The sequence below is a fragment of the Podarcis muralis genome, chromosome 12, assembly GCF_964188315.1.
Source record: "Podarcis muralis chromosome 12, rPodMur119.hap1.1, whole genome shotgun sequence".
NCBI classification, from domain to species: Eukaryota; Metazoa; Chordata; class Lepidosauria; order Squamata; family Lacertidae; genus Podarcis; species Podarcis muralis.
Genome location: NC_135666.1, coordinates 2,344,188 through 2,364,734, shown reverse-complemented (window position 1 = coordinate 2,364,734; position 20,547 = coordinate 2,344,188). Strand labels below are relative to the sequence as shown.

Here is a 20,547-nt window from a genome sequence, read left to right as displayed (position 1 = left end):
TTAAAGGACATCCTAAGAACGAGCCTTAAATCACTGTTTACCTAAAACAGCTGGAAATGTGAATGCAGAGAACAGAACACAGATTAATTGGGTCTCTCTTCCCCTGGGCATCCTGCATACCTTAAAACCATCCCACACGGTGCATCGCAAGAGAAGCTGAAGGGCACCTTGGGGTGCTTTGCTGTGTGCAGACACCCCAAGTCCCAAGGCCTTTAGAGCTTGGCTGTGGGCTCCTCCCAGAACGTGACTATTTTGCAGGGGTGATCTAATTGTAGGCCAGCAAACTCAAGCTGCACAATAAAAATGGATTTGGCACTCTCTTGTGGGAGAAAGCAACAAACTACCTGCAACACCCCACACAGTTTTGAAGCGTATGTCTACCGTAAGAGAATCCTGGTAACTATAGCTTTCCTATCACAGACAGAGCTGCCATTCCCAGCATCCTAAATAAACTGCAGTCCCCAGGATTCTGTGGGGGGATATGTGCTTTTAATATAGGGTGTGATCCTGAGCCAGTGCCTCCTTTTTGCACCAGCAGTTCACCATTCAGGCACGTTTGCCCTTGTTGGCGCCAGCTGCTTCCATGCGCTCCCCATCTTCCCACAAGCCACTTCTGTGTAGCATCTTCACTCCCTGAAGAAACCGTTCTAGCATCCCTCCTGCCTCACAAACAAACGAAGGCTTCCAGGACCAGCCTGGCACTCTGGCACTCGAAGGTGGCATGACTGTTGCAGGAGGCGCTTCTCCCACACTGGAAGGGACACACTGCCATCTGCAGGCCACTTGAGAGCCCTAAGGGAGGCTGCATTGCAAGGGCTCTGAGCCGGGGAAGGGGCAAGGAGGGAGAGGAGGAAGGGGCTGTGGGAATGTGGGTAGTAGGAGAGGATATATTGATTAAATATTATCCTTCCTCACTCAGCTAGTAGCAGAGCACACTCCCTTGCACATTGCTGGAAGCTGGTTGATGGATTCGTCAGAACCATTTGAGTTAAGCAATCCAGTCTGGCTTCTCCAGATTGGCTTGTTCCTGGTAAATCCCCTTTAGTTCCCTCTTAGAAACAATAATGACACAACAGTCTTCTTTTCAAAGTAATGATAAGGTTTACTTACATTCAGTTCACAGTATAGTCCTGAAGGCAGGCTTTCTCTTGTAGTTACAGTTAGAGAGAAAAGTGTGGATTCATCCTCTGTGAGGGATGAGCCCATGTGCTGCTGGCTGAGACCCTTGCATCAAATCTCAGAAGAAGAAAAAAGAATGCTTAACCAGGAGATAACAGAACAAGAGGTCACGAAGGCAATAAAAAGAATGAAAATAGGGAAGGCCCCAGGACCGGACGGTATCTCAGCAAAGTATTATAAAACACTATCGCAATAGCCGACACCTGTTCTAAGTGAAGTAATGAATAAAGTCTTAAGAGAAGGAAGGATGCCAAACACCTGGAAAGAAGCCTATATTACAGGGATCCCGAAGAAAGAGGCGGATATATTAGATGTAAAAAATTTCAGACCAATTTCGTTATTGAATAACGACTATAAGCTATTTGTGGATATACTAGCGAATAGACTAAAAATGGTGTTAAATAAGGTGATACACAAGGACCAAACAGGCTTTCTGCCGGGGAGGCAACTAAGGTACAACGTAAGAAACCTGATAAATATAATTGAATACCTTGAAGTCAGAAATGAGAAACAGGCAGTACTAATGTTCATAGACGCGGAAAAAGCGTTCGATAATGTTTCTTGGCATTTCATGAAAGAAAACTTAAAAGTATTAGGAATTGGTGGAATTTTTTTGAGAGGTATTGACACGATCTATTCAGACCAAAATGCATAGTTAATAATTAATAACAACATATCACATAACTTTGAGATAACTAAAGGTACTAGGCAGGGATGCCCTTTGTCTCCCTTGCTATTTATTACAGTCCTAGAGGTCTGTAAATAAAGCTAAGAGAATCATCAGAAGTCAGAGGCATTAAGGTGGGACGAAAAGAATTTAAATTAAGAGCCTTCGCAGATGATCTAGTCTTAACTTTGGAAGAACCAAGACAAAGTGTGAAAGAGGCAATAAAAAGAATGGAAGAGTTTGGGAAGGTATCAGGGTTTAAACTCAACAAAAATAAGACGAAAATGCTAGCAAAAAATCTGAAGAAAGAAGAGATGGAAGAATTACAAGTAGACTCAGGAATCGCGATAGCTAAAAAAATAAAATATTTAGGAATTTGGATGACAACAGAAAATATAAACCTGTACAAGGACAACTATGAGGTGGTATGGAAAGAAATTAAGAAAGATATGGATATATGGAGCAGACTAAAATTGTCATTATTAGGCAGAATCTCTGTGATAAAAATGAATATACTACCTAGACTGTTATTTCTATTTCAAGCAATACCAGTGGTAAAAGGGATAAGACAATTTAAGGATTGGCAAAAAAAATTAGCGAAATTTGTCTGGCAGAGGAAAAGGCCAAGGATAAAAATGAAGATATTAGTAGATAAGAAAGAGAGAGGTGGTTTTGATTTACCAGACCTGACTTTATATTATGAAGCTTTGTGCTTGGTATGGTTAAAAGATTGGCTGACTTTAGAAAACACTGACCTATTAGATCTAGAGGGCCACGACAATAGATACGGTTGGCATTCGTACCTATGGTACAACAAAGTAAAGGTACATAAAGGTTTTCTAAACCATGTGATTAGGAATTCTTTATATGGAGTATGGGATCGGAATAAAAACCTCCTGGAAAGAAAGACACCGTGGTGGATATCACCAATTGAGGTGTTGACAACAAAAAAAGTAATCATGGAAGGGGAAAGAGTAACATATGAGGATATTACTAGGAAAACAGACCAAGGGATAAAGCTTAAACCATATGACCAAATTGAAAAGATGTTAACAGGGTGGCTGCAATACCACCAGATCAGTGACTTATTAAAGGAAGATAAAAAGAGAAATGGGTTCGAAGATAAAAAATTGAAATTTCAAATCGAGTTAATAGACTGTAAAGATAAAATTTTATCAAGAATGTATAGTTTCTTGCTAGAATGGTATACAAAAGACGAAGAAGTAAAGGAATCAATGATAAAATGGGCAATTGATATTGGGCATAACATTGAATTGGATGCGTGGAAAAGATTATGGAAGGAGGGTTTGAGATTTACAGGATGCATGGCTTTAAAGGAAAACTTGCTAAAAATGATGTATAGATGGCATTTGACGCCAGTAAAATTAGCTAAAATGTATAGGAAAAAAGAAAGAAAATGTTGGAAATGTAAAAAGGCAGATGGGGACTATTTCCATATGTGGTGGACCTGCGATAAGGTAAAAAAAAAATGGGAATCAATTTATAATGAACTAAAAAAAATATTTAGATATACTTTCCCCAAAAGACTGGAAGTGTGTCTATTAGGCTTAATAGGAACAGAAATTAAAGTAGAAGATCAAAATTTGTTCATGTATGCTACAGCTGCCGCGAGGACCCTTCTGGCCCAAAGATGGAAAGTACAAGATATACCAACGATTCAGGAGTGGCAGGCGAAGTTGACAGAATATGCAGAACTTGCCAGACTGTCAGGGAGGATCCGGGACCAGGGAGATCAAAGATACCAAAATAACTGGAGTAAATTTATTAAATATTTAAAGATGAATTGTAAGGAGGTCAAGACACTAGCAGGATTGACATAATACCTCCAATGTATAATAGTACTAATATGGGAATGATGTGCGTGATGGAAAGAGGATAAATATACCAGTTGTGGGGAGGGAGGGGGGTCGCGACTCGGCAGAGTCAAAGGGAATGTATGGTGCTATTACAATTTGTTGGAAAAGAATATGTAAGGAAAACAATAAAAATTTACTTGGAAAAAAAGAAGAAGAGACCCTCTTACGAATATTAGGGGGGTGGGCAGGGGAAGGACTAGACCATGTGAAAAATGAAGATAATATTTTAGCTGCAGTCTATTCCTTTTCAGCTTTGTATTCTTGTTATTAAAAAAGCGCACCTGGACATTCCGTTGTTGCTCCCATAACCTCGGTTTAAGGTGCCATTGAGTTCCTAGCTTTCATTTCTCAGTTTCTAACACTGCTGGAAACGACCTTGGAGTCATTATGGGATGGATAGTTCTTTGCTTCTCTGCCTCCAACAAGAGAGTAGTTTCTGGCATGGCTGAGATGCATGTGAAGGGAACTAATCTTAGAATCACATTCTAATATCTGAGCAATTAGAGAATTCATGCAGCTTGATGAATGGAAAATATTCAAATTTAGTACAAACAGTTTGTAGCAAAACCATCTTCTGTCACTGCGGTTACCACCAAATATGACATGAATATATGGCTCCCACCATATATTTCAAAATACCTGTAAACCCCAGTTCACCCATCAGCCCCTAGGGTAATTTCCAAGTGGTTGCAAAATAGCACAGACCTTCCTTTTTACAATAAATAAAACATTGTAAGAGTTGGTTTTGTTTTCAAAGGGCAAGTCTTAGAAGCGGATGGTTTCCTGTGGAGAGGGAGCAAAACAGCGGAGACCCGCTTTGGAGAACCACAGGCGGCAGAAGCCTGTGGGCTTGAGACCCGGCGGGCGCCAAAAAGCACCCCCCAAAACGTTGAAGGGACCCCGTAAGGGGCTCCGGATCGCGGAGGGGGCAGCGGCGCTGTGGGTCGTTTCGCGGTCAACGGAGTGAAGCCGCGCTGCTGTTGTCTTTCAGCGCTGACCTTTCTTCCTGGAAACTTCAAAATTCGGAAAGTCGCAACCCGTGAGTAATTTGGACCTTACAACTTTTGATTTTACTAGACTTTAAGGCTCTTAAGGCTTCTTAAGAGCTGGAATTTGGCTGAAAGCGGAGTGACGATAAACAGGAAGTCCGTCTTCCGCTAACACTGAACTTGAAAGCAAAGTGCTGGAGGAGTGGAGACAAAGAGCGATGCTTTAATTAACTGATCTGACCCCCATTTAAACTGCTTTTTGGACTTGGATAAAAATTCTAAGTTGTTGATTTTTGGATTCAAAGACACTCTTCTTCTGCTGAATTAGTGGATTACAAATTAAATAAAAACCCCAGGTGCTGGAGCTGCCTGACTGAGCATCAGTCTGCAACTTTGGATACATTGAATTTAAATTTTGAAACACTCTGAGCAGGGACCTGTTACTTGGAAACAGTTGCAGTCTGGCACCTTTAGAGACACTGTTTTGCCTTAAGTATACTCTGCTGAAAAAATATCACTTTATGGAGGCTTTCGGATGTGGAATTTGACTTACTAACTTGAATCGGACTAAACTTTCTCCCTAAAGACATATTAAGCTCCCTCTAGAGGATTTTGGACTTACAGCAGTGACTTTGTTTTACTTTCCTTTTCCTGGCTTTTATTTTCCCATGGGAACAACTTGGTCTGACCTTGGATTACAGATAACTTTGGAATGAGTGGCACAAGGAAAAGAGGAAGAACTAAACAGACAACTTTAACTTTATCTACAGCCTCACAGCGTAGATCTTCTGTGCCTGTTTTGCCTTCTACTCTGCCTCCTGAGATAGAGGTGCCTTCCCTGACGCAGGCAGGGGAGGGAGAAACAGAGGAATTGCATCTGGAGGATATGGCTTCAGGAATAAGTGGCTCTGTTTTAGAGAAAATTTTTGAAAAATTGGAGGCTTTGGACAAAAAGGCTGATTTGCAAACGGCTAAAATTGAACAGAACACAGAAAGTCTGAACAAATTGACTGGACAAGTTGCACAGAATGCCCAATCTATTGGAGAGTTAAAGGAGGCTGTAGGTGAAAATCGGAAATTGGCTGAAGACACTAGCCAAAGATTGGGAGAACTTGAGAAAGAGGTAAGACCACTCAGTAAACAAGTTGGAGAACATCAGATTCATTTTTCGATGACAGAGCTGCGGAACAAGGAGGCCAACTTGAGGATACGGTCAGTACCAGAAGTGGAAGAAGATAATTTAATTGAATTTTTGACCAAGGAATTTTCCAAGTTCTGGAAGTTAGAGGAAAAAGACTTCAAAATAGTATCTGCTTTCAGGCTTGGAAGACTCAGGAGGAGAGAGAAGCCCAGAGACTGCCTGATAATATTGAGATCCAAGGAGGAAAGGGACAAGATTTTGGGCCTGCACTACGAAAAGTCACTGGACATTTTGGGTATGAGAATTGAGATCTACAAGGATATCCCTAAACAGTTGTTGGACCTTAGATCTGACTACAAGGAACTAGCAAGACTGCTAAGAAGTAACGCAATTATCTTCAGGTGGGAGTTTCCTCAAGGATTATCTTTTACCTATAGAGAGAGAAAGATTAAAATCAAAACAGCGGAAGATAGAGACAAGTTTCTTGAAGCACACGGAGAAGACCTCCATAAAGGACTTGGACTTCCAGCGCCCGAACCTCCAGGGGAACCTGCCCCCTCGGACCCTAAAGGACCAGAGAATAAGATACCACCCCAGCAAGAATAACCAGATTTATCCAGGATGGCTCTGCAGCTTTTGAGCTGGAACATAAATGGCTGCAACAGCCCGGAAAAAAGGGCGAAAATTTTTCATATTTTAAAAAAGGAACAATTGGACATTATATGCTTACAAGAAACACATGTGATTAGGCTCCACAGAAAAGTGTTAATAAATAAGAGACTCGGTCAAGAATTTATATCTTCGGACACAGTTAAAAAGAGAGGCGTAGTGATCTATGCAAAAGAGAGCCTTTCACCAAAATTTCTTTTTAAAGATGAAAATGGAAGAATCTTGGCAATAGAAATACAGTACCAAGGAGAAAAAATTTTGATATTAGGAATCTATGCCCCAAATGAAGGAAAATCGGATTTCTACAAGAAGTTGCATGAGACTATGCTGGATTATCTGGACTACAACAACATCATCATGATGGGAGATATGAATGGGGTCGTATCAACAAATATGGATAAGTCACAGAATCAAAATATTACTAAAGAAGGAAGACTACCTAAGACTTTCTTTGAAATGACTGACAATATGGATTGGATTGATATTTGGAGAGTGAGAAACCCCTTGGGAAGAGAAGGAACATTCTTTTCTGAAGCCCAACTGACCTGGACACGAATCGACCAAATATGGATAACTAGAAGTCTGGCACCCAAGATCAGAAAGGTGGAAATCTGCCCAAAGACATGCTCCGACCATAACGCATTGAGAATGGATATGACACTGACCCCAATTGGCTCCTATAGATGGAAGATGAATGATGGCCTGTTTAGAGATCAAAAACTTGTAGAGAAGGCCCAAAAAACCTTAAAGGACTATTTTGAGGTTAATATGGGCACCACGGTGGAAAAAAGAACCATCTGGGATGCAAGCAAGGCCGTGATGAGAGGGTTCTTGATACAACAAAATTCGATAAAGAAAAGATTACAAAATGAAAAGAAGGACAAGATTCTGGAAAGAATTAAAGAGTTAGAAAAGAAGTTAAGATCTAACCCGAAGTCCCAACCGATTCTGCGAGAAATCAAACTTTACCAGGCACAATATTCTAAACTGATAAATCAGGAAATAGAATGGAAGATCAGAACAATGAAACAAAAAACTTTTGAATCGGCTAATAAATGCGGAAAACTGCTAGCTTGGCAGTTGAAAAAGAGACAAAGACTAAATACGGTAACAAATTTAGAGATTGAAGGAAGGAATATCCAGAACCCTGGAGAGATTAGAAAGTGCTTCCAGAGATACTTCAAAAAGCTATACACCCAAGGGCCACAAGACGAAATAGAGATTAAACAATTTTTAGAGAAAAATGGATTAGCAAAGCTGTCAGAAGAAAACAGAACAATTTTGAATGGTGAAATAACACGACAAGAGATTGAGCAGGCCATCCAGAGTTTGAAACAGGGCAAATCGCCAGGGCCAGATGGACTGACCTCCAACTATTATAAGACACTGAAAGATTATCTGATACAGCCATTGTTGGAGGTCAGTAATGAAATAATGGAGGGGAAGAAGGCGCCAGAATCGTGGAAAGAAGCATTTATCACATTGATACCAAAGTCGGAAACTGAAAAGACACAACTCAAGAACTACCGTCCCATTTCTCTTTTAAATGTGGATTACAAAATATTTGCAGACGTTTTGGCACGTAGATTCAAGAAAGTTTTAAGTGAGATAATCCATAAAGACCAGGCAGGCTTTCTCCCGGGTAGATATATGTTTGCTAATACAAGGAACATTATAGACATATTGGAACTTTTGCAAACAAACATAAACACTAAAGCAGCTTTAATTTTTATAGACGCGGAGAAAGCCTTTGACAACATATCCTGGAAATTTATGAAGGGGAACTTAAAAGAAATGGGAGTGGGACGTGGGTTTGAGAATGGGATTGAGGCTATATATTCAGAACAAAAGGCTAAACTGATAGTCAACAATGTGGTTACAGAAGAGTTCAAAATAGAAAAAGGTACACGACAAGGCTGCCCGATTTCCCCATTACTGTTTATTTCGGTTCTGGAAGTGCTGTTGAATATGATCAGGGGGGACCGGTTGGTGGAAGGGATCCAGGTCGGAGCGAAACAATATAAACTTAAGGCATTTGCAGATGACCTAGTCTTGACATTACAGGAGCCGGAATCTAGTACGAAAAGAGTATTACAACTGATTCAAAACTTTGGTCGAGTGGCGGGATTTAAATTAAATAAGCAAAAAACTAAGGTTTTGGGGAAAAATTTGACAGACACTGAGTTGGAACGGTTTCAGAAAGAGACAGAATTAACTGTGGTTAAAAAAGTCAAATACCTAGGGGTGAACATAACAGCAAAAAATCTGAGTTTATTTAAAGATAATTATGAAAAATGTTGGTCAGAAATTAAGAGAGACTTGGATAGTTGGTCAAGATTAAAACTTTCCTTGTTAGGCCGGATAGCTGCCATCAAAATGAATGTATTGCCAAAAATGTTATTTTTGTTTCAGACACTACAGATTGTAGACAAGACAGAATGTTTTCGGAAGTGGCAGAAAGATATTTCAAAATTTGTCTGGCAGGGCAAAAAGCCCAGAATTAAATTTAAAATATTAACAGATGCGAAAGAAAGAGGGGGCTTTGCCCTGCCAGACTTAAAGCTGTACTATGAAGCTGCAGCTTTCTGCTGGTTGAAAGATTGGATACTCCTTGAAGATACGGATGTATTGGATTTGGAAGGTTTTAATAATGCATTTGGATGGCATGCATATTTATGGTATGATAAGGTTAAGATAAGCAAGGCTTTTAAGAACCATATTGTCAGAAAATCAGTTTTTAATGTCTGGACAAAATATAAAGACTTATTGGAGAATAAAACTCCGAGGTGGTTGTCACCCCTAGAGGCTAAGGCTCGAAAAAGAGCCAATATGGAGGCCAATTGGCCAAAATATTGGGAGATATTAGAAAGAGATGGTGACAATTGGAAATTGCAGAGTTTAGAGAAAATGAGAGATAAAGTGCGAGACTGGTTACACTATGCTCAGATTAAAGAAGTGTTTAAAAATGATAAAAAGGTAGGATTCCAGGTGGAGAAGTCAAAGTTGGAAACTGAACTGTTAGAACCTAAGACTAAAGTACTTTCAAAGATGTATAATTTGCTGCTGAAATGGAACACACAAGACGAAATGGTTAAATCGGCAATGATAAAATGGGCTCAGGATATTGGGCATAATATTATGTTTGAAGATTGGGAAAGGTTGTGGACCTCTGGGCTGAACTTCACTGCATGTAATGCTTTGAAGGAAAATGTAATGAAAATGATATACAGATGGTACATGACCCCAGTCAAATTGGCTAAAATATACCATTCGTCGGATAATAAATGTTGGAAATGTAAGGAAAATGAAGGAACATTTTTTCACCTCTGGTGGTCTTGTCCTAAAGTGAAGGCCTTCTGGGAGATGATATATAATGAGTTAAAAAAGGTGTTTAAGTACACCTTTACTAAGCAACCAGAGGCCTTCCTCTTGGGCATTGTCGGCCAGAGTGTGTTAAAAAAAGACAGAACATTTTTTATGTACGCAACAGCGGCAGCAAGGATACTGATTGCTAAGAATTGGAAGACTCAAAATCTACCCACTCTGGAAGAATGGCAGATGCAGCTGATGGACTATATGCAACTAGCTGAGATGACCGGCAGAATTCGAGACCTGGGAGAAGAAAGGACGGAAGAAGACTGGAAGAAATTTAAGATTTATTTACAAAAGTATTGTAATTTGGCTGAATGTTGACCGGGATGTCAGAATAGAAATGATTGTCTACCACTAAATTAGATTTAAGATTAAATTATATGTCAATGAACAAAATTAAGATTATGGATAAAATGATAATTTGTGTGGAAACAATTGTATAATGATGTAAGTGTCTGCGGGAGGCGTGGGGGAGTCCAAAGCAATAATGGAAAGATGCTAAATAATCAATGTTGTTTTTGTAATATGCTTTTGTATTGAAAAAAAAACTTTAATAAATATATATTTAAAAAAAAAAAAAAAGAGAGGGAGCAAAACAAGAGGAAGTGTGGATAAGCCACAGAATTCCCTGGATCCAAAATGTGAAACCCACTTTAGGCTTAAGGAGGTTGAGAAGTCAAGGGGGGTGGAGGTCGTGAAATAGTGCCACGTGGAGGACATGCAATAATGATGGGAGAACGCAAATTATCCTACTGTGTTTATTGATGACACTGCTTCCGTTTACACTGGAGGATGAGATCTTCCTGCTCCTCCTCTGCCTTCTTTGGAAGCTTGTCTGGATTCTGGGACAAAGTATGAACGAAGGGAGCCCACGGCAGAACTAAATGCCTGTTGGAAACAAACCCGGCGTAAGTGATTGGTGTGGAGTCAAGAGAAAGGGGGAAAGATGTCAAGGGGGAGAAGGAGGGGGGGAGTTCTCAAATAAGCAAGAATTTACCCCCCTCCCTTAAGCTCATAGAAGGAACCTCAAACGTCATCTAGCCCAACCTCTCGATAGGGACCCCCCCAGACTCTGCTTAAAAACCTCTAAAGAAATAGCATTTTGAGGGGAATTAAATGAGGTGGGGGGAGAATCACGTGTGCCACTTTGAACTCCTTGGAGGAAAAGGTGGGATATAAATGCATTAAATTAATAAATTCTTTCCCAGGAACATGAAGTTCTTCCTAATGTTTAGTCTAAATCCCTTTTCCTTGTACTTTTGAGCTGCTTGTTCAGCTCTTACCCTTTGGAGCAACTGAAAACAGCCCTGTTCCACCCTCCTTTTCCAAGTTTGAATTTGTCTACAATGTAAATCATCAGCAATTGGAAAAGACAGGGGCCCAATTCTTATTCTTTGCACCCTATCTTCTTCACCTGACATTTTGATTTCTTCTTCTGCCCATCGGGGATTCCTCCAGCATTCCTTTCATCCTCCACTGGTTCCCCTGCTGCTGTTTGCTTTGAAGTCTCCCCAGGATTCCTTCCATCTGACCTCAGTGACATCTCCATTGGACGCGGCTTGAGATACTGCTGGTCCCTGTTCTCCTGAACCACCTTCTCAATCAGAGACAGCAGCTCTTCCGCCTGGCTAGCCCTTTCCTCTCCCGTCCCCCTGTTGTTGAAAGCGCAGCAACGGCCCTTGCATTTCCTCACCAAATCCTGAAGAGGTCGGTTTCCAGATAGCTCTATGTACTCCTCTAGCCTTTCTGTCTCTAGGTCTTCTTTGCGGGTGAACAAGACAATCATGTACTTTGTGGCCTCTGGGCCAAAGACCTCCTCCACCCTCTTGGCGGCCACAGCGTCTTCCTTGGTGAAACGGCCGGCCTGCGTCACAAACACTAGGGCGTGGGGACCTGGCTGACAGAGAGAGAGGCACTTCTGGACTTCCAGAATATCATGCTGTGTTTGAGGACAAGCATCAAAAATGGCCGGAGTGTCAATGACAACCACTTGTTTCCCCTTCCACCTCTCTGCTCGGACCTCTCTGCTGCATGTCTGGGTCACTGGCTCATGGAGAGTTTGGACTCAAAGGTCTTCTTCTCCCCCAGAAGGGTGTTTCCTGTGGCACTTCTGCCTCCTCCCGTCTTCCCAACAAGAATGACCCGCAGTTCGGAATCCTTGTGGGATCGACTCTGGTTCCCAGGCTCTGTTGGGAAGGAATAAGGAATGTTAACACTATTAAGAGTATCACTGAAATTTTGTCCACGCAGTATTTTAAAATGCATCACAGGGAGGAATTTCTCCTTCTACACAAGTCCATATTATGCTCCATCCTGTCTTTTGGATGAAAAGTGTGAGAATGTCTTGCAAGAGAGGTTTGTTAATTTCATACACCACAGAGGGGGAGGGAGGGAACGCAGTATTTGTAGGGCAGGGCTGGGAGAGTCTCCTGCCTGAAACTCTGAAGAACTGCTGCCAATCAGTGTAGGCAGTACTGAGCTCAGTACAAGGCAGGTTCCTCTGTTCTATGTAACAGAATGCTGTGCTTGAGGGGCCTTTGGCAGGATTCAGCTCCAGGGTTATCCTAAATTCTTAATACAGTAGACATTGCCTTTCTCCCTCCACCATCACTCAAATCCCTCCCCTCCAAATACACCAGAATTCATGCGGTGGATTGCACAAAGCAAGCAAACTCTTGCACCCATCTCCATAATTTGCAAAATGTTTACAAGTTACAGAGCCACCCCCTTATGGGTGCAGAATTCTTCTGCCTTTGGGCTCTTCCTTGTACAAAGAAGAAGAGCAGGTATTTGGTGGGTCTCTTTAAGGAAAGGCTACCTTGGGAAACTCAACCCAGGGAGATCTAGAACTGCTTCCGAATCATAATTTGATTCTACCTTCAGGGAATATACTTGGTCCTCCCTTGTGAGTGTCCATTGCTTCTTCCTCTGGTTTCATTTCAGCTGCGCTTCTTGTAGGTCCTCATGGAAACAGCTCAAGGAAAGGCTTGTTCTGGTTGTCCATCATCATCTGCTCGATTTTCACCAGCAGCTCTTCTGCCTGGCTGGCCCTTTCCTCTCCCGTCCCTTTGTTGTTGAAAGCGCAGCAACGGCCATTGCACTTCCCCACCAAATCCTGCAGGGCTCTGTTTCCAGACAACCCTATGTACTCCTCTAGACTTTCTGTCTCTAGGTCTTCTTTGCGGGTGAACAAGACAATCATGTACTTTGTGGCCTCTGGGCCAAAGACCTCCTCCACCCTCTTGGAGGCCACAGCGTCTTCCTTGGCGAAACGACCGGCCTGCGTCACAAACACCAGGGCGTGGGGACCTGGCTCACAGAGAGAGAGGCACTTCTGGACTTCCAGAATATCATGCTGTGTTAGAGGACGAGCATCAAAAATGTCTGGAGTGTCAATGACGACTACTTGTTTCCCCTTCCACTTCTCTGCTCGGACCTCTCTGCTATAAGTCTCGGTCACTGGCTTCGGGGAAGAGTTTGGACTCGAACTTCTTTTCACCCAAAATGGTGTTTCCTGTGGCACTTCTCCCTCCTGCCGTCTTCCCAACAAGAACAATCCGTAGATCTTCATTGAGGTTTCTGCTCTCGTGTGCTTTGGTGGTCTCTGGAAAGAAATTAGGAAGATGTCTAAGAATCCAAGACTGAACAGTTTTAAAGGGATGTCAGTTTCATGGCACGTTGCAGTAGCCCAACTGAGAGATTACCTTGTAGAAACACCACCCAGGTTCTTATTCTCAAGAAAGACCCTAAGGTGGCTGACCCTAAGTCAGTCAGGAATGAAAACAATATTGACCTGGCCACACTCATACCTTGGAGACCCAAGTCAACAACTATTCCTGCAGCACCACTAAGTCTTGTTCCTTAAGGGAGAGTGGGCTGCTCATTTCCAGATTTGTGGGCCTGCCGCTTGCCTGGGAATTCACTCCTGAATTGCCACCATCCAGGGTCCATACACTGCAACAATTCCCCTAAGCACCTGGGGTCACCTCACCCTTCCAACTGTGGCCCACAAATGGTCCAACCTTCACTATTCCCTTCACGTGGTTCTTTCAGAGGAGGGTCAGGAGAAGGGAGAGACCTACCTCTAACTTCCTCTCTCCGTTCATCCATTGTCCAGGCAGATTGCTGAGCCGGAAGAGAACCAGAAAATGAAGTTCATTAGCTCCTGCAATACAGTTTGACTAGTACTTTGCCCAAACTCCTCTCCACCACCAGAGGAAGCTTATGATGTAAACACAACCCTGAAAGAACCTCAAAGCACCATATTCTGCCCCTGCAGATTTGGGATTCAATTACTAGGGAGGCAGTTGATGACTTTTTTACATGCATTGGTCCTAAATTAGGTTTGCTAATTTTTCCTTTTTGATAATTTCATAGTTCTATCTTTTTGGAAACGGCTTTGAGGGCGTGTAGGTTTTTTTTACAACCAACAAGTGCATAAGCATTAATAAATAAGCATGCCTAACACTTTGTCCTTCACAATCTCTTCCCAGAATCTTCCCACCCTCTACATCTGCAGGCATACTTGCTTCACCCTCACCAGTGTTCAAATGGTTAAAAAAAGCACCCGGATATTCCCTTCCTCCAGCCAGAGCTGCATCTCCCCCCCCCCTTACCTGCTTCTGCCTTGGGGGTCCCTGGCAGCCTGGCCTGATATCCTCCCCTCTGCAGCTCCCAGGCAGGTGGGCTGGTTTGGGGAGGGCCCTGAAGAGCTACAGCCACTCAGGATGATGGTCTGTAGACTCCTTGGGGCCTAGTCCTGATGAAAATACCCTCCAGAGATGACCACCTCTTGAAGGCAGCTGCTTTTCAGTGGGGAGGGGGCTGATGCCAACCAGTTCCAGCGCCTCTCCCCCCTCCCCCCTCCAGCCAGCGGACTCTCTCCCACTAGCTTCCTTCTGCTGCTGCTGAATGTCGCCATTTCAGGCCCCCCCCCTTTTTTCTCCATGTGGTTTGGGGCAGGGGGCACAGCTCAGCAGCTGAGCATCTGGTTTGCATGGAGATGGTCTCGGGTTCAACCGCTGGCATCTCCAGGTGGGGCTGAGCCAGGTGACATCTCCTTGCAAAGGGAGCTTCGGATGTTCCTAAGACAAGAAAGGAAATGGTACCTTCTTTGTGATGCCTCTGGAGCTTGAAGAAGACTCTCGTGTTCGATGGTCCCTCTGCTCTGCAGTTTCTTCTCTCCCTCTCTGTCGATGGCTGACTCTGTTCTGAGCTGAATAAAATAGGGATGGCAGGCATGAGCTCTCCGTCCCCCCACCAAAAAAGCATTTCTTGGCTAGCAGCCAGATCATGTTCTGAGAAGCCAAAACAGCTTCCCGGAATTGCATTTCTGTTTCTATTGGCTACAGGAGAGGACAAGACTGCCCTATGGGTAGAAAATTTCAGAGGAGCTGCATTTGGTCTCCTGCAGTTCTTGGAGAAGCACCCAAGAGCAGCAGCAGCAGGAGACCCACACGGAGCGAGACCCGCACATCAGAAGGACCACAGGTTGGTATTTGGGAGCTGGGAGCAGCAGCCACAAGGTTTGACTTTAAGTCTTCTGTATCTCAACCTGCCTCAGAGATGCTCAAGGTCTGCTTTGTTTGACCTGCTGTTAGAGTCTGAGTTAGAGCTCTCAGAAGCAAAACTTTGGCTTGCGTGTATAAGCATGAATCTTTTCCTTTTTATTAAATTGGCAGTTAAAGGAGCCTGACAATCTGCAGGAACATCCTTCTAGGAGTTTTAAAGTTTATTTATAAAGGAACATGTCCTTACCCCCCCCCCCTTGCAGAATTGCCTGAAATTTGCAGACATGGAGACTGACAAATCCCAAAATTAGAGCTGTCCTGTTTCCTTTGCCATGGGGGGGGGGGTGGTACAAAAAGACAAAGAAAAAATCAGTAGGGGGGAGGAATGGAAATGACTTCTTCTGCCCCACTCCAGGGATTTTTCGGCACACAGCTTCTCCCTGCAAGAAAGAAATCTCTCCATTGAACTGGATAGAGAAAGGAGAGGCAGAGGAAAGAGAAAGGGTCTCTCTGAAAAATCAATCCTTCGTCGGCATCTCTTCCCAAATCACTGCATTCAGGGATCAAGACCTCGGCTCGCCGGTCAAAGTGAACTCTCCCGCTTCCCTCCTCTGTTCTCTCCAGCCCATCCGCACTCGAACTCAGAGCAAGGGAATCTTTCGCCATGAGGGAGAATCGGCTCAGCGGTAGGGCAGCTGCCCTGCATGCAGAAGGTCCGAGGTTTGACCCCCGGCCTCTCCAGGTGGGGTTGGGGGAGAGACTCGGGCCTGGGAAGCGCCTGCCAGTCAGTGCAGGCGACATTACGCCAGACGGAGCAAGGGTCCCTAACCCTAACCCCACCCAAGGCGACGTCTGGGGTTCCCAAATGCAGAAAGAGAAGCGCACCTTCTTCTCCGCGTTGTCTGCGCTGCTTGGAGAGAGCAGCTGCGCTTGACGGGCGTTGCTCTCTCTCTCTCTCTCTCTCTCTCTTGTGGACCAGGGACTCGGTTCAGAGAGGAATAAAACGGGGAGGGGCGAATCCAGCCCCCCTCTCACCCTGCAGTGCCACCAAATATTTCTGGCTAGCAGCCCAGAGCCCTTTCTCAGACGTCAGGGAGGTTTCTCTGACTTGTTTCTCATTCACCAAAAGAGAATTGCCAAGCGGAGACGACTCTGCTCGCCCCACTGAGTCTTCCGGGGCGCTTGCAGACGCACCCGAGAGGCAGAGGAACCCCACACTTCCCTTAGAGACCCGCAGCTTGGTGCCGGGGAGGCGCGAGCAGCAGCTGCAAGAGTTGAAGGTCCGAGTCTGCAGGTTTGGGAAGCAGATCAGTCTGTCTTGGAGATGCTCCGTGTCTTTCCTGTTCGCCTTTTAATTTGGGACTCTTGTCAGATATGTGGGAAACGCAGCTCTGTTTCCGCCCCCTCCTCCCACCCCCGACAATTGTGACTCTCGAAGTGGCTGTAACATTCTTTCCCCCTTCCGTCCTAGGAAACTTTTAGGCGAAGGAGCCTCTGCACACAGAGTTAAGCCTGCCAACCTGCAGGCAGAGGCCCCCAAACTGGGAGGTACCACCCCGTGCTTGGGGGTTGGGGGGCAGTGGGGTTGCCTAAGCATATATTTGTAGAGAAATGAATTATATTAGGGGAAATTGCTTGCAGAAAGGTTTATAGTGGAGATAAATGCACACAGAAACATGTTTGTTGTTGTTGTTTGTTCTTTCTATATTAAAAGAAAAATTAAGGGCAGTGTTCCTCTGAGCATAAGTAGAGTGCTCTTCCTCCTTTAAGAAGAATCTGAGGACAGGGCGAGATGGGAAAGCCTTGTATGTTCTGCCACACAATTATCCCTATTTCACACACAATACAGACTGAAAAGCCAAATATAGATAAGCTTGGTTTGTTGAGGTCTCACTTAGATAAGCTCGGCTGCTGGAAGAAGCCTGTTTCTGAATCCCCAATGACTTTACATCCTTTGGGGCCTGCCCTCCGAATGATATTGTGGAAGCCCCCACATTCCCAGGATCCCCATGTTACAAAATGGAAGCAAAGGTGGGAGAGTTATTTGTCCAATCCTTTCCCCGCCCCCCCGCCCCAGGGTGAGTTCATTTTCATAAATAAGGACTCTTTTGATTTGTTTACACCCCTGGTATAAAGGTATTTCTCCATCTCCCTGTGAAACATATGGCTCTGTAGACCCCTTTTTCAAAGATGGGCGCTTTCAGCAGCAGCTCTTTTCTCCAGCTTATTGGCAAGGCAGGGCAAGGGACGGTTTGCCAACAAGATTAATCAAGGATGAATTCAATCAGTTCACACCTTCCTCATTCACAGTTTTTGAAAATGTGCAAACCAACACCTGCTAACCTTCAGTATATACACTTGTGTGAATTGTGAATGCAGTTTTCCAGCCCAAAAAATGCAGTATGTTTACAGAGCTTGTAAAAAACCACATTCAGCTGAATTTTCAGAGTTTCGTTTCCCTGATTCTGGGATCCCTTTCTCCTCCTCCTCCTCCACCCAGTTCCTTTAAGCTGCAAAGGTGAAGGGTTTGGCTGATCCTTTCCAAACTGTGGAGTTCCTTTAAAGGCTTCCTGGTAATTCCTCAGTAAGAGCTTCAGTAACAACAGCAGTGCACTTGCCAGAAAGGCAGCTTGACCCACCGAGGAATTAGCCATGCTGAGGGGGTGAGGGTCGGGCTCAGCAGAGGAGCCGATGGGAACCAAGGAAAGGGATGGTGCTCCACAGGCTCCCTCCAGATTCCTCCCTCCCCACAGTTGCTAGATGCAAAGATATCAACAACATTAAATCAAATGTTGGGAAGGAAAGGAAGCCTGGCCGTTGCCTCCTGCTTCCACCCAAGGCAGCAGGGTTGAAATGGAGGGCAGATCTGAGAGGCAAACAGAGAGATGCCTTGGACAACCTTTCTTAATGCTACACACACTAATTATTTCACAAGCAACTCTATAATGAATGTAGGACACTGTGTGAGGCAACACAGGCATGCTTGTAAATGTGTGTAGTAGTAGTAGTAATAATAAATACCATAATAAATAAAAATATTTTTTTACTTATACCCTGCCCATCTGGCTGGGCCTTCCCAACCACTCTGGGCAGCTCCCAGCAGAATATTAAAAGCACAATAAAACATCAAATATTAAAAACTTCCCTAAACAGGGCTGCCTTCAGATGTCTTCTAAAAGTCGGATAGTTGTTTATTTCCTTGACATCTGACGGGAGGGCGTTCTACAGGGCAGATGCCACTATCAAGAAGGCCCTCTGCCTTCTCTTGGTGCAGGCTAATGCAAACTATGGGAGAGACAGAGCTTGAATTTCTTGCTCTGATCATAATTATATTTTTAAGAAAAACCTATGCTTGAATATGCAAGTGCTTTATACAACTTTCTGGATGTATCATTGATTGTTTTCTACCTGTTTTTGAACATGTTTTGGTTAGTAAAGCTTTGAAGAAAATTTATGAGTCTGGACTATTTTTATTCCGAAAGGAGTCAGTTTTCATATATCCAATTGCTTCAGGCTGTGCAATATTAATATCATGAGCCCTGAGGAAGCCCACATTGAGGACCCACGTTGCCATAAAACACTCCCCAAGCCTCACCCACGGAAGACAACCATCCAAGTAGGACCAGAAGCACTGCAATGCAGTGCTGCCCTCCCCCAACTCAGAGAGCCTCTCCAGGAGGAGACTGTGGTTGATGGTATCAAAAGTCACCAAGAGGTCAGTTGCATGGGCTTCTCTCGCATCAACTCAAAGCCCTCAGTCATCTGGTCAAGCCAGGCAACCACTCTGCACACCTCTGTAGCAACTGCACATTTGGAATCTGTGGAAGAAAGAGCTGCACAATTGTGTTTATAACTACCCCAAGAAATGGGACCATTCCCATACATAAAAACATAATGACATGCCTACTTATAGCATTCAGGGTTCTGAAGCGCCTGGAAGCCCTGGGATCTCACTCAACTCGGAGACTGGGGTGGCGTGCTGCATTTTTGTAATATTTTGTTTAAGTTGTCTGTGGTTGATTTTAATATATTAAATGGTATAAGAAATTAGATAATCAAATCCACTCCCAGCTTTGCAGGAGAGCAGCTGCAGTCTCCAGCCAGTAAGCCATTGTACAAAGGTGAAAGAGGGGTCAGTCGGTGGAATGGGGAGAGCCAGCGTGGTATAGTGGTTAAGTGCAGTGGACTCATAATCTGGGGAACTGGGTTCGATTCCCCACTCCTCCACATGCAGCTGCTGGGTGACCTTGCGCTAGTCACACTTCTCTGAAATCTCTCAGCCCCACTCACCTCACAGAGTGTTTGTTGTGGGGGAGGAAGGGAAAGGAGAATGTTAGCCGCTTTGAGACTCCTTGGGTAGTGATAAAGCAGGATATCAAATCCAAACTCCTCCTCCTCTTCTTCTTCATCACACCAAAATATATAAACTTATTTAATGATAATTACTATAAAAATGGGAAGAAATTTAGGGAAGTTTTTAATGACTGGTGTTTTAATGTATTTTTAATCTTTTGTTGGAAACCGCCAAGAGATGGTTAGCCGCTTATTTATTGGCAGTTTATTTCCTGGGCTGAAATCCTAAAAAAGCTTGATAACTTTGGTCAGCCCTCACGCATGTCCACTTCATCAAATCTGGCCCTCTTTGAAAAAAGTTTGGGCGCTCCTGGGGAGTGAAAGGTGTCCAAACTCTTCTTCTTCTTCGTCGTCGGAAGGGGATGAGACAAGTGCTCTCCTCCCACCACAGCACCTTCTGAGACAAAATGTCTCAGGCCGGCCCAAATTAGAATGAAGCTCTGTGCCACATGCCACATGCCACATGCATTTCCTACATGGTAGGGGTGCGTGCAAAACAATTTATGTGCAAATTAAAGAAAGGAAATGTGCAAGGCATCTTTCCTGTCTCGGTTTTTGTCTTCCAAGTGCCCCAGATCTGTCCTCCAGTTCACCCCTTGCTGCCTTATTTGGAAGCAGGAGGCTTGGACCAGACTTCATTTCCTGCCAGACATTTGATTTCATGCTGCTTATATCCTTGTATCTAACAGCTGTGGATAGGGGTGGAATCAGGAAGGAGGCTGTGGTACACAGGGAGGGGGTTAACCCTTTCCTTGCCTCCCACTGGCTCCTCTGCTGGGCCTGACCATTG

At 43.9% G+C, this 20,547-nt stretch overlaps 1 pseudogene across 1 annotated transcript; it reads right to left on the bottom strand.

Moving 5' to 3' along the window:
- Nucleotides 1–11,226: 11,226 nt before the first annotated feature.
- Nucleotides 11,227–16,816, bottom strand: LOC114607298 (GTPase IMAP family member 8-like; annotated as a pseudogene). Its single transcript, XR_013390290.1, has 5 exons — nt 16,290–16,816; nt 15,003–15,109; nt 13,977–14,019; nt 12,815–13,498; nt 11,227–12,051 (listed from the first exon to the last, which is right to left on the bottom strand). The product of XR_013390290.1 is annotated as a GTPase IMAP family member 8-like (transcript).
- Between the last annotated feature and the right edge of the window lie 3,731 nt (nt 16,817–20,547).